Genomic DNA, 14,937 nt, shown 5'->3' with positions numbered 1-14,937 from the left:
GGGTAGGGATTGCCATACAAATGGTGCACTAGACCTAGGAGTATGTGAAAGCTCTTAAAGAAAACTAGTGGGTGTGCATCCAACTTGCTTGCTCACGAAAACTAGTGGTTGTGCATCCAACTTGCTAGCTGACGGCAAAGATGTGACTGATGGCAAAGACACTCTATGCCATCAGCCAGTTCTTTGCCGTCTGCTTTGTGGCAGCTGACGGCAAAGACACTCTATGCCATCAGCCAGTTCTTTGCCGTCTCCTTTGTGACAGCTGACGGCAAAGACACTCTTTGCCATCAGCTAGCAGACGGCAAAGATTTGGCAGATGGCAAAAAACTGTTTTCCAGTAGTGGCAAGAGCGGTCGTATGGATTTCCAACAGCTCCCCCTCGTACGTACAAACAACTTCCGTGAAGGGACCACGAGGAGAAGAGAACAATTGCCGGCTCGACACCATACCAAAAACAAGATGATAAGATCTAAATAACTAACAAAGATCATCGTAGTTTTGGTTCTTTCATTTCCTTCATCATCAACACCTCCTTCACTATTGTAAGAGGGATTGGAATTTGTAAACTCTACTCCATCTCATATGAGATCAATACTATTTTGAGTACCTTTTTCATCTAATTGTGGATCCTCCCAATATAACCGATATGATTTTCATGGTTTCCATATCTGTTGTGATTGATCCCCCTCTTATGACGTGTGAGTAATTCTCCTAGCTGGATGTGGGGGATGTATGTAAGTGGTAATATTGATCTGTGCCTATCTATATGTCTTCATTTTAATTCATGGTAGTATGATCTACTTAGTATATTGTTATACTGTGGTGAACCCTATGCGTGTTGTCCAATTTAAGGGCCCAAGTAACATGATCTCAAGACCTACACAGGTAACACATATTGTTTAGGAACTCTATGACCTCTCATGTGACAGGCGGAGATATCTATGAGAACTAAATAAATATGGGATAATGGTGATCCATCGAACTTAATGCTTGGTTTCGGTCTTATGACCTTAATTTTCGAAACGATCACTCTATGGAAAAGGAGAAGCGGGACCATAGAATGAAATATAAGTCTTAGAGGAGGAGTTTCATAACCCAAGGAAAACTGCGTATAGAACACTTATATAAAATGCTATGAGTCCAATACGAGGTAACTGGTATTACCGTCGCACAGGGACAATTCATATATTCTTACCATGAACGGAAATCTCTCCACACCTAATCTCTTCATTGAAGGATATACAATTTACATTTTTAAGCTTGTTATTTACTTCCCCTAGTTATTTAGTAGACACTTTTAAACTCTCTTTATATTAGCATATTTGGTTTATCGTGTATCTACGATAGTAATAGCATTTGCAGAAGCTCAAGGAGTTACTTCACACAAGAACTGGGTTACCTTACGTGTGATAGGAACGCCTCCATAAATACTCTCTTCTACTATTTGTTGGCATGATTACTCATTGGGAGACCTCTGCGAAAGTGCTACACTACCCTATTTGGTCTGCGCATACCAAGGCATTTTCTAGTACCACTGTCAGGGAGATAAGCGCAGAGTATTTGTTTCGCAATTGTTTTATGTAACCCTATTGGGAGGTATTGTTATTGTAGATGCTTCATGTAACTCACAATGGATTTACTCGTTCAAGAAGTCGATATTTACTAGATTACATTACATATTTTCCTGAGGAGCATCAAGAGTCATTAATAGAAAAATACAAAAATGGTGAGACAGTTGAGCTTAACACTTTATTCGCAGAAATGACGGTTACTCTAAATCCCAAGAATACTATTTGGGATCATTGTGCTCTAATACGTGTTTCTAGATCTCCTATAGTTTATCCTGCTAATTTTTCTCAAGATATTCGATTGACTATGATCTCATAGCAGAAGTTAGAAAACATGCCTTCGCAAGAACTTAAGAGGAAGGTCCTCAAACACATCTAATGATGTTTGACACTTTAGGTGGGACCTTAAAGTTAAAGTATGTTTGACGAGAATTTGTGTTATTGAGGCTCTTCAGGTTTTATCTAAAGGAGGATGCTCAGAAGTGGTATAATCGATTGCCTGAAAGAAGTATAACCAGCTGGATTATGTGTGCTGAAAAGTTTATGGCTAAATTCCTTCCAAGCTCAAAGATTACTAAACTGAGAAGAAACTTCTCCTTATTTGTTCAAGATGACGGTGAAACTCTATATAAAGATTGGGAGAGATATTCTAATTTTTTGACCTTATGTCCTAACCATGATCATGCTAAATATGTGATACTACATATGTTTTGTCATGGTATTAACGATGAATAAAAATCCATTCTTGATTTAAGTACATGTGGACAATTGATGCCATTAATCCTAGAAGAAAGGAATGAACATATTGACAAAATTTCAACCGCACACACACAATGGAATATTGAAGAGCCCATCATACCAACTGTAAAAATATATCATCATTCTCAAGGTTACTCAAGATAAAGGTAAGCCTGTTGAACAAGTTATAATGAGAAAGTGGACATATTTAGCAGTTATCATCAAGAAGATGAGCTTCAAGAGACGACAAACAAGTTTAAATTCCATCAAGACAAATTCAACAGAGAATTTCAAAGGTGTATCTATCATAATGAAAACGTAATAGAATATCGAGCACGAGAAGTAGATGGGCTAAGTTAAGCGGTAAATAATCTCGATAAACACTCCCGCATGATAGAGACTCAATGTACTCAGATCTCTCGAACTCGCGCTTTGATTCTTGCTCAATTAGATAATTTTGTTTCTACTAATGAAATATATACTCATAGTGGTAAAATAACGAAGGACCCCAGAGGCCTGGAATGGTACGAAACAGAGCAAGAACAAATACGAATGGAGATCCAAACCCAAATCCAAGAGAATAGAGAATTGTTTTTTGATGAGGAAGAACCTGGAGAATAGGTGCATCAAGATGCCTAGGGGGATGAAGCAAAAGTTGATAAACAAGTTGACCCTGATGAGGAAACACTTGATGACAATGATAATGAAGAAGAAGAAACTCCAGAAGGAGAAGAAGAGGAAGAACCAAGGGTGGAAAATAATAAACAACCAACTAATCCAGCCAAAATGGTTAGGGGTCAAGCTACAAAGAACAAAGATAAAGGTAAGGAGAAACAGAAAGATAAAGGCAAACCTAGAAAACTCTTCCTGATCCTAAGGCTGTGAGACAACCTTCAAATGATGCATTATATTATTCCTTCCTGCAAGCCATAGCTGATCTCAAATGACAATGTACGTGACTGACATGTTAAAATTCCTACTTTTGCTAATTTCATGTGTGATGTTGTCAATAACCAAAAGAGTATGACTCTGAAGGAACACATGGCCATAATAATGGAGTGCCCATATGATAACAAGATACCAGAAAAATTGGGAGACACAATATACAAATGATATATATCTTGTTCCATTGGTAATCTTGATGTAAATAATGCTCTTTGTGATGTATGAACAGGGGTAAGCGTAATGCCTCTAACTATTTATCACAAATTGAATTTATCTAGATGTATACCCACATGCATAACCTTGTATATGACAGATAAGTCCACAAAGAAGTTAGTGTGAATGGCCGAAAATGTTCCATTGAGATTGGACACGCATGTTATACCTACTGATTTTGTTATCCTTGACATGCCCGGAGATAAAAAATTATCAATTATCCTTGCTAGACCATTTTAAAATACTATAGGTGCATCGTTAGATTGCTCCGAACATAAAGTAACCTTTAGAATTTGTGAAGAAATAATAGTTAAATACATCCCAAAGAAGCCGGGAGCAAAACTTAAGTATGTGTCACCACCTAAACGATTATGCACGGTAAATGACCAACTGAGACATGATATAATACCAAGGTATGAGGTTGATCAAAACAAAATAAAAACTAGCGCTTGATGGAAGGAAACCCATTAGCAGTTAGTTCTTTAAAATTTTGTCTTGGTTTTAGTTATTGTTTTGCTCTTATAAATGATCTGATGAAAAATCCTCGAAAAAGTTGTCTTTGACCCTTTTTGTTGAAGGAGAAATGTAAAAAAAGAGGAAGTGGAGAAAGAAACAAAGGAGATGAGAAGACAAAGAGATCGATTGTTTTTCGTACGGGCACAACCACCCTTATACACGATCGCATGAGAAATTTGAAGAAGATGGCGAAAAGAGAAGGAGGGATCGATGATGTACGATACGACCGCCCACGCTCATTTGAGCGGCCATATGTGACCACGTCGAAATCAGTCAAAAGTTACCGATCTGAAGATGATGTTCCTAACAGGGAGAGCGCCCGCATGAGTGGTCGTTTGACTCTTCGACCAGGAGCGGCCGAAGGAACTGAGAAAATGACGGCCTTTCGAATGAGCGCAAGCGCCCGTTTGAAACTCTCCGTCACAAAACTTCATCTAATAAGGTTTGTTTCAGAATCGTGGCTCCGCGGACCGAGAAAGGTTTGAACTCGGGGGTGCGCTTGCTCTCCAACCATGTTCTACCTCTCGACTTCACTATGTCTCTGTGATGGCTCGGTCTAAGGAAAGCAAATAATATCACATGAGCAGTTTACCTAGGTACGGACCACCTTGGCGTGTAAAATCCTACTGTTGCTTGTCTGGATAGCTTGATGTGGAAGACGAATACAAAGCCGGGTTCTCGCCCTAGTGGAGATGATACAGATCGGACACGTCCGCACTATAGAGTTTGGGCTTTTCTTTTATACCAGCCTTGGTCCTCTTCCCCCCAAAAACACACTTGGCGGGAAGGGTTGCCACATCGGCCATTTTGAAAGGGGAGATGACTTCAGTCCGCCCTGACAAAGGTGGTCTTAGCCTGCAAAAGACTTTCTTCGTGATGTGCTTGTGGGCTCGGGGGTGACCCCCGTCCTGCCGAGCCCCCAGCCTTGGTCCTCTCGCACTTAAGGGGAAACCTTTGGGGGTTGCTGCGGGAGCCCGCAAGCTGGCCCCGCTTCCTTGGCATGAAAGTGAAAAGATCTCCTGTCAGTGCCCACTTGCACGGCTCCTGCGCCGCCTGCGTCACCCCCATGGACCGTAGGGCCGTAGGGTCTTGCTAGGCCGCCCTCAACAGGCCTGTCCCGCGAGAATCTCAAGGGCGGCCTCACGATGCATCCTCACGGCAAACACCCTCTCGTGGCCATCGGCGATGATCCTCAGATGACCGCCTCATGGGGCGAGGGCCCTCCTGAGGATCTTCCTTGCCGGGCTTGCCGATCGGCCGAACTAGGCTTGCCCAGCCGCGTCACGCCTCAGACTGTAGGCCGATGGGCCTGGGTACCTCCGACCCCGGAGGACCGACGGTAGCCCTCAAGCCCGCATCATGCACGACTCCGCTCGGCGAGGGGAGGGGGTCGAAGTGACGCAGGCCCAATCATTTGCGGGCCTGGTTTGACGCGTGGTACTCGATGCGTCGTGGGACTCCTCTCCTTCCTGCAACGCTTCGGGAACCGCCATGAGTGAGCTGACGTAAAGCTTGTGCATAGCTCCTATCGTTATTGCTCTTGACCATCGTCACCCACTTGCGCCATCCTTCCCATGTAAGGTTGCGCTTTCTCATGGCACGTGCGGAGAGGACGGTTGGGAGAACGAGGGGATGTGAGGCGCGACCGCCCACGGGCCAGTGATGGCACACGGCGCATGATGGAACGCATGCCACCTGCACTTCCCACGACGCCTCGGGGTCTGCCGTCACGGCTATAAAACCACCACGCCCGTCGGGAGGAGCTGCCACCATACTGCTTCTTCCTCCCGCCTTCCTCTTGTGCGGCTCCACCATTCTCGTGTGAACGTCACCTTCTTCCTCCTTCCTCTCTTTCCATGGCGGCCAGAAGGGATGGCTCAAACACTGAGGCGCGCAGGGGGCCTTCGAAGCCACAGCTGCCCCTGTTGCGATGGTGTTGGACCGCGAGTGATGAGGAAGTACACCTTCACCATTGCTTTTTCTTGCATGCCTTGTCCGGCCAAACAAATCTGATGCTGAACTTTCCAAAGAGCCGACTCCCCAGACGCACCGTGTTGGCCCGCCAGATGTGTCCCTTCGTGCGACGCCTCGTGGGGAGGCCTCCTCCTTCGCGCTTGGCCTCGCGAGGCCTAGGGGACCCGCAGACCCTCACGGGCATTGGAGGGCCTTGGGGGCACGCAGTCCAATCCTCTACACCTGCCCCAGAGCGCTGAGCATGAGGCAGACCTGACCCTGCGGGAGGCAGCTGTCGTCGGGCGAGAGGAGGACGTGGCTCTTCGCAAGAGGGAAGCCGCCCGGACTGCCTTGGATCAAGAGGCGGATCGAGAGCGCCTCGAGACCTTGGAGAGGCGCGTGCTTGCGGACAAGGCCACCTTCGAGGAAATCCGTGAGGAAGCCCTGCCCGAAGTATAAACAAAGGTGGCCCGAGAGCCAGCGGCCGCCCTGGAGGAATATCACAATGAAATCGCCCGGCAGGAAAACCGCCTCTAGCTCAGGTGCGACATGCTCCAGGGGGAGGTAGGCACGCTCACGGCCCAGCTGCAGGACGCTCATGTTGCTCTCCAGGCCGCCCTCAGGGGCTAGGAGGGCGCTAAGGAGGAGTTGGCCGTGCTCTAGGCCCAGGTCGAAGAAGTTGCTCATGCCGTGTAGGCAGCTAGGGATGGCGCAGCACAAGCACGGATGATGGAGGCGCAGCGCACCAAGCAGTTCTTGGAGCTCGCCCACCAAGGGAACGGTGCGCTTAGTCGCTTCGTCGAAGACACCCCGCCACTGCCATGCGTGCATGGCGTCAGAGGCTACCTCGACTTCTTCCTCAAGGTGGTAGAGGTGCTGGAATCAGGCTTCTCCACGCGTGGACGAAGGCATCGAGTCCAACGCGCACAACCTCCTCAACGGTGCGGTCACACGCGTCTTCTCCAACCTACGACGCCACGTCCCCACATTTGACCGCCCCCTTGTGGTGGAGCCGGTGCCCACGGAACTCCAGAGCCCCCTAAGGGACGAGGTGCGCGAGCACGTGGAGACCCTCGTTGGGCGGTTCTTCAAGGCGACGACTTCCGAGGGGAGCGGCAGTCTTGGCGTCGGGGCCTCCTAGGGCCACGACAAAGATAGCCCCTCCTCTGCCTAGGGTTTTCTATCCCTTTCCTGTTGCATAGAGAATCACTTGGCCTAAAAAGGGCATCGGACGTTATGTAGTATACCTTTGTTTTGAGTAGTGGTCGCCTGTTATGCTTGGTGTGTGTGTGTGTTCACTCAGTGAGGTCCTTTGCTGCCCTTCGCGTGTTTCATGTATCCCAGCCGGAGGGGTCCCATAGTTCATGGCTCCCGAGGCCCTCTCCCCGCATGCGTGACGGGGCCTCGGAGGACAGCCCTCGAGCACTTCTTAGTACATGTCGTTACCTGGCCAGGTCACTGCCTCACGCTGCCTTTATCGTCCTTCCCTGTGAAGCCTCCGAGGTAGCCTCTTAACGTGGACACGTATGGGCGCCTCGAAGTCCTTGAAGACAGTTGTCGGTGCGGGCCTTGCGAGGCTGGTGTCTTTGCTAGGGCCTTGCCCATGCAGCATGGCAATGGGCCGATCCCAAGCCGCCGCGTGCGCCGCGAGGTTGCAAGCTCGATCCCCTAGGCTTCTCCGGGCCCTCGGGCAAAGCAGCATAGCTCGCGAACATGAACTAGGCGTGCTTTATCTCATGGTGGAAATATGAGCGGCGTGGGGCCTCCCTGCTAAAGATTTGAGCGCGAACCATGGCGCGCGGAGGGAGCTGGGCGCTCCCACTTCCCATGTCGCCTCGGTACCCGTCCAGTGCTCACATAAAGCATGTGCGCGGCGCAGGGCTGTTATTTCCCGTGTTAATATTCCGCACGTGGGATGCATACGAGGCGGTGTACACCAAACACGTGCTTAGAGGCTCCAGATAAGGGAAAGGGGTAGGGATCTCCTATCCCGGCCTACTCTCCCTTGCTCTTCATCCCCGCTCATCATCGCCGCGGTAATGGCACCAGCGAAGTGATCTTCCGCCGTTGAGAAGGAGACAACATCGAAGAAGGGAGTGGGCGTCCGACGGTCGGTGAGGCGAAGGGGCCACCCTCGCGCACTCATCACCGCATCCGAGGCATCTCTCTAGGGATGCGGGCGCTCCTGGCAGGTCGCCCGTGGTGGCCTGAGCAGTCATGGGAGGGGTTCCATTCATGGGAACGGCGAACGAGGCCAGCGGGATGGCGTAGGCACCCGGCCTCCCACACCAGGAAGTCACTCCACCGATGTGGCCCGCGAGTTCATCGTATAGATGGAAGACAGGCCCCGCACCTCGTTCTTGCTCCCGGACTTTTTCATGGAGATGGAGGAGCTTGCGTCCCTCGGCGTGTGGCTGCAGCCACAGGATTGCTACAAAAAGCCCACCTGGGTGGCGACGGAGTTCAACTCCCTCGGCTTCATGTTCCTCGGGAGCGGGTGGAAGTTGTTTGCCCTTGCCCAAGGCTTGCACGACGGGCACGTCCTCCACTTGAAATCCGAATGGGCTGCCACGCTCTTCTGAAGTCCTACGGAAGTGCGGGCGATCGCATGGACTGCTGCATGGAAGGAGACAGTAACGACAGCAGCAGCCCTTCCGACACTAACGGAAGCGGCAGCAGGTCCTCCTTCGGTGGGAGTGGGGGCGACAACGACTCTGATGGATCCCCGGGCACCCACGTCAAGGAGGAGGAGGGCTCTGACTAAGCGTGCGTGATGCCGCCGTCGAGGTCCCTCGCAGTGGTGCTTCGAGGGCCCGATCTTCTTTTTCTTGTGTCGTCTTCCCTTTCATGTAATGCAACATGGTGGTCCCGTGTGGCGTGTAAAAGGGGTTGTGTCCTTCATACTTCAAAATGAATGCTATTTTGCAACAAATATAAACTTCTCCCGGTACACTTTGCCAAGTTTGGACCCTCTCCAAGGTCATCCCGACGCTTCGTGTTGCTGAGGCCCAGCCCCCGAGAACGGATGCGAAGGCTCCTGAGGCAGCGTGCCAGGGGCTCGCCTTCCTCGTGCGGGTGGTCATGCGAGGGTTTGCTTCTTGCAAGGCCAACCTCGCGAGGCCCCTCGAGGGGAGTCCCGTGGAGGGGGCGCCCTGTCTTGACGATGCGTGCTTGTCCAGCTGCGTCTGGGCGTTGCACGAGAAGTACAGTCCCCCACGGCCTTGATGATGTGATGCATGTGTGGAGTTGTTGGGGAACGTAGTAATAATTCATAAAAATTCCTACATGTCACCAAGATCAATCTAGGAGATGCTAGCAACAAGAGAGAGGGAGAGCATCTTGATACCGTTAAAGATTGCTAAGAGGAAGCATTGCAAAGAACATTGTTGATGGAGTCGTACTAGCGGCGATTCAAATCGCGGAAGATCTGATACAAGCACCGAACAAACAGCGCCTCCGCGTTCAACACACGCACAGCCTGGGGATGTCTCCTCCTTCTTGATCCAGCAAGTGGGGGAGTTGAGGGAGAGCTCCGGCAGCACAACGACGTGGTGGTGGTGGAGCTTGTGGTTCTCCGATAGAGCTTCGCTAAGCACTACGGAGGAGGAGGAGGTGTAGGAGGGGGAAGGGCTGCGCCAGGGGCAAGGGATGAGGCTCACATGGGCCTCCCACTATATATAGGGGTGGACGGGGCTGGTTTCTTGTCCTCCAAGTCCATTGGGGCGTTGCCAAAGATGGGAGGAAAGAAATCCCATCCTATCCCTTCCCCGCCAATTGTTATACCCCTTTTTAGGGATCTTGATCTTATCCCTTCGGGATATGATCTTATTCCTTCTATGGGGGGGGGGTCTTGGTGGGCCTTGACCAGGGTTGTGGGGCCTTGCCCCCACAACCCACGTTCATGTGGGTCCCCCGATGTAGGTGGGTCCCACTCCGGAACCTTCTAGAACCTTCCCGGTACAATATTGAAAAATCCCAAACATTTTCTAGTGGCCAAAATAGGACTTTCCATATATAAATATTTACCTCCACACCATTCCAGAACTCCTCATGATGCCCGGGATCTCATCCAGGACTCCGAACAACGTTCGGTAACCACATACAATTCCCATTACAAATCTAGCGTCACCGAACATTAAGTGTGTAGATCCTGCCGGTTCGGGAACCATCCAGACATGACCGAGACACCTCTCCAGCCAATAACCAATAGCAGGATCAGGATACCCATATTGGCTTCCACGTGTTCGACGATGATCTCATCGGATGAACCACGACGTCGGGGATTCACTTAATCCTGTATACAATTCCCTTTGTCCGTCTGTATATTACTTGCCCGAGATTCGATCGTCGGTATCGCTATACCTTGTTCAATCTCGTTATTGATACGTCTCCGTCGTATCTACTTTTCCCAACTCTTTTGCCCTTGTTTTGGACTCTAATTTGCATGATTTGAATGGAACTAACCCGGACTAACGTTGTTTTCAGCAGAATTGCCATGGTGTTGTTTTTTCGCAGAAATAAAAGTTCTCGGAATGACCTGGAAATTTACGGGTAGTTTTTGTGGAATATATAAAAATACTGGCGCAAGAATCAACCGGAGGGGTGGAGCTGAGAGCCCACAAGCCCACCAGGCGGCCCCCTGGCCGCGAATTGCAGGCTTGTGGGGCCCACGAAGCTCCACCGCCTCCAATCTTAGCTCTATTTAGTCCCTTTCGTCTGGAAAAAAATAAAGGAGAAGAGTTCATCACGTTTGACGATACGGAGGCGCCGCCACCTCCTGTTCTTCCTCTGGAGGGCAGACCTGGAGTCCATTCTGGGCTCCGGAGAGGGGAGATCGTCGCCATCGTCATCACCAACCTTCCTTCAACGCCAATTCCATGATGCTCTTCCCCGTTCGTGAGTAATCTCATCGTAGGCTTGCTGGACGATGATGGGTTGGATGAGATCTATCATGTAATCGAGTTAGTTTTGACGGGGATTGATCCCTAGTATCCACTATGTTCTGAGATTGATGTTGCTACTACTTTGCCATGCTTAATGCTTGTCACTAGGGCCCGAGTGCCATGATTTGATATCTGAACCTATTATGATCTCGCCAATATATGTGTGTTCTTGATCTTATCTTGCATGTTGTAATCACCTACTATGTGTTATGACCCGGCAACCCCGGAGTGACAATAGCCGGAACCACTCCCGGAGATGACCATAGTATGAGGAGTTCATGTATTCACCAAGTGCTAATACGTTGGTCCGGTTCTTTATTAAAAGGAGAACCTTAATATCCCGTAGTTTCCATTAGGACCCCGCTGCCACGGGAGGGATGGACAATAGATGTCATGCAAGTTCTTTTCCCTAAGCACGTATGACTACATACAGAATACATGCCTACATTACATTGACGAACTGGAGCTAGTTAGATATCTCTCTATGTTATAACTGTTGCATGATGAATAACATCCGGCATAATCATCCATCACCGATCCAATGCCTACGAGTCTTTTCCTACTAGTCCTCGCTTCATTACTTTGTCGCTACTGTTGTCACTTCTGCTACTGTTACTCTGCTGCTACTGTTGTTACTTTGCTGCTACTGGTTACCGTTGCTACTGTTGCTATCACACTACCTTGCTACTGATACTTTGCTGCAGATACTAAATCTTTTAGGTGTGGTTGAATTGACAACTCAACTGCTAATACTTGAGAATATTCTTTGGTTCCCATTGTGTCAAATCAATAAATTTGGGTTGAATAATCTACCCACGAAAACTGTTGCGATCCCCTATACTTGTGGGTTATCAAGACTATTTTCCGGCGCCGTTTCCGGGGAGGCATAGCTATATTCTCTGAGTCACTTGGGATTTACGTCTGCTGGTCACTATGAGGAATCCGAAAGATCCAAGAACTAAAGTCTTGCCCTCAACTACGAGGACAGGTAAGGAAGTGCCATCTAGCTCCGCACTTGATTCACCTTCAGTTATGAGTAAGTTTGCGACACCACCTCCTGCTAGAAATCTTGATATGTCTCCTGTGCTTGATGATGCTACTTCTACTGTCCGTGATGCTTGTTATGATGTTATGCTTGATACTTCTTTGTCACTAGGTGCATTCCTTGATGCACAAATTGCTAGAGTTGCTGCTAGATGTGATGATACTTCTGAAACTGCTGATATTGTTGAGGTAGAACCTGCTATTTTGCCTGTTAGAACTAGCTCTCCTAGATATGAATTGCCCGATATGCCTGAGGGTTATGTTATGGAGGGAGAGATAGCTGAGGACTTCCTTGATTGTAAGGATAGCTATGATGTTGAGAAATTACTGCGCAAGTGGAAAGAAAAATCTCTGAACGCTAGGATGAAATACGACCCGAAGTTTCCTACTTCGCCTATCTTTGTGACCGATAAGGATTATGAATTCTCTGTCGACCCTGAGTTAATCACTTTGGTCGAATCTGATCCTTTTCACGGTTATGAGTCTGAAATGGTTGTAGCCCATCTTACCAAACTACACGATATAGCCACCCTATTCACGAGTGAGGAAAAGATCCGCTACTAGTATATCCTTAAGATGTTTCCTTTCTCGCTAAAGGATGATGCTAAGACTTGGTTCAGTTCTCTTCCTCCTCGTTATGTGCGTAGCCCCCGGGATATGATCTACTACTTCTCTGAGAAATATTTCCCTGCCCATAAGAAGCAAGCTGCCTTGCAGGAAATATACAACTTTGCGCAATTGAAGAAGAGAGTCTCCCACAAGCTTGGGGGAGGCTCGTCCAGCTACTGAATGCTTTGCCTAATCACCCTCTTGATAAGAATGAAATACTTGATATCTTCTATAATGGACTAACCGATGCTTCTAGAGACCACCTAGATAGTTGTGTTGGTTGTGTTTTTAGGGAACAAACTGTAGAACAAGCTAAGATCCTATTGAATAATATCCTGTGCAATGAGAATGCTTGGACTATTCCCGAACCACCTCCTAAGCCAACTCCAAAGAAAAGAGGTATTCTATTCCTTAATCCTGAAGATATGCAAGAAGCTAAGAAATCCATGGTCTTAGCTTGTAAGGATAGCTAAGATATGCAAGAAGAGAAAGGCATTAAATCTGAAGATGTCAAAAATCTACCACCTATCGAAGAGATCCATGGTCTTGATAACCCGATATAGGTAGTAGAGGTAAATTCTCTTCGTAGGTTCGATGAGAGTGATATTCCTTTTGATAAACCTGCTAGCTTATGCCTGGATGAATTTGATAACTTTGTTGCCAAACAACAGAGTTTCAATGATTATGTTAGTAGACAATTGGAACAAAATGCTTGTATGCTTAGTCATTTAAGTGCTTGTGTGGACAGAAACGTCAATGATCTTAAGCTCTTGAGTGAACATGCATGTATGGTTACTACTCAGGTAGAACAAGTACTTAAGGCTCAGAATGACTTGCTTAATGAGTTGAATGACAATTCTATCAGAGTCGTCATGAGAGGCGGTAGAATGACCCAGGAACCTTTGTATCCTAAGGGTCATCCTAAGAGAATTGAACAAGATTCTCAAGGAGTTAGCACTGATGCACCTAGTCATCCTAGGAAGAAGAAGAAAGATGATAGGAACTTGCACGTTAGCAACCCTGTTGCTGTTACACCTGAGAGTCCAAATGATGTCTCTGTTTCTGATGCCAAAACACAATCTGGTGATGAACATGAGCCTAACTATAATATCGATAGTGATGCTCATGTTGATGCTCAACCTAGCAATGATAAGGATGTGGAGATTGAACCAGCTGATCTTGATAACCCATAGCCTAAGACTAAGAGATATGATAAGAACGACTTCACTGCTAGGAAGCATGGTAAAGAAAGGGAACCATTTTTTCAGAAACCCATGCCCTTTCCTCCCAAACCATCCAAGAAAAAGGATGATGAGGATTTTGAGCGATTTGTTGAAATGATCAGACCTGTCTTTCTGCAAATGCGTTTAACAGATATGCTCAAAATGTCTCCGTATGCTAAGTACATGAAAGATATTGTGACTAATAAGAGGAGGATACGTGAGGTTGAGATTTCCACCATGCTCGATAATTATACCTTCAAGGGTGGAACTCCTAAGAAACTAGGTGATCCCGGAGTGCCCACTATACCTTGCTCCATTAAAGGAAACTACGTTAGAACTGCTTTATGCGACCTTGGAGCTAGTGTTAGTGTTATGCCTCTCTCTCTTTATCATAGACTTGAACTGGATAAGTTGACACCCACTAAAATCTCTCTGCAAATGGCCGACAAATCAACTGCTTTCCCTATCGGCATTTGCGAGGATGTGCCTGTTGTGCTTGCTAACATCACTATCTTGACAGACTTTGTTATTCTGGATATTCCCGAGGACAATGCCATGGTAGTCATCCTCGAAAGACCCTTTCTAAACACTGCAGGGGCTGTTATTGATTGCAACAAAGGCAATGTCACTTTCCATGTCAACGGTAATGAGCATATGGTGCACTTTCCGAAGAAACAATATCGAGTACATTGCATCAATGTTATCGGAAAAACTTCATCGATTCTTATTGGGAGCTTTGAATGCCCTATACCTACTCTCAAGATGAAGTATGATTTGATTGTTGGGGATATTCACATCCCCATTGAGGTAACCTAGTGACTATTCAAAAATTCTCCATTTTCTTTTGCAATTCGAAAAAGTTTGTCAAGGAGACTTCATCAACCTCATTGACGGATTTCTTTCGATGACCATGAGATGGATGAATCAAGGAGTCACAAACCTCTGTTCCAAGCTTTCACCTTCGGTTGCTTAGAAGAAAAATGATAGATTTAGCTTTAGTTTTCCTTGTTTTCTGCTTTTAGCATCCCGTAGAAAAGTACCCCGAAAATAAAAGTTCTTCGAATGCCGTGAAAATCAAGTATGATTCTTTCGGGAATTTTTGAAAAATATTGAGACGGAGAGCTAGTCAGGGGGCTGCACCAGTGGGCCACAAGCCCTGGAGGCGCGGGCACCCCCCTGGTCGCG

The sequence above is a fragment of the Hordeum vulgare genome, chromosome 7H (genome assembly GCF_904849725.1).
Source record: "Hordeum vulgare subsp. vulgare chromosome 7H, MorexV3_pseudomolecules_assembly, whole genome shotgun sequence".
NCBI classification, from domain to species: domain Eukaryota; kingdom Viridiplantae; phylum Streptophyta; class Magnoliopsida; order Poales; family Poaceae; genus Hordeum; species Hordeum vulgare.
The sequence above is the reverse complement of the archived record's forward strand: the minus strand, read 5'-3'. Positions refer to the sequence as shown.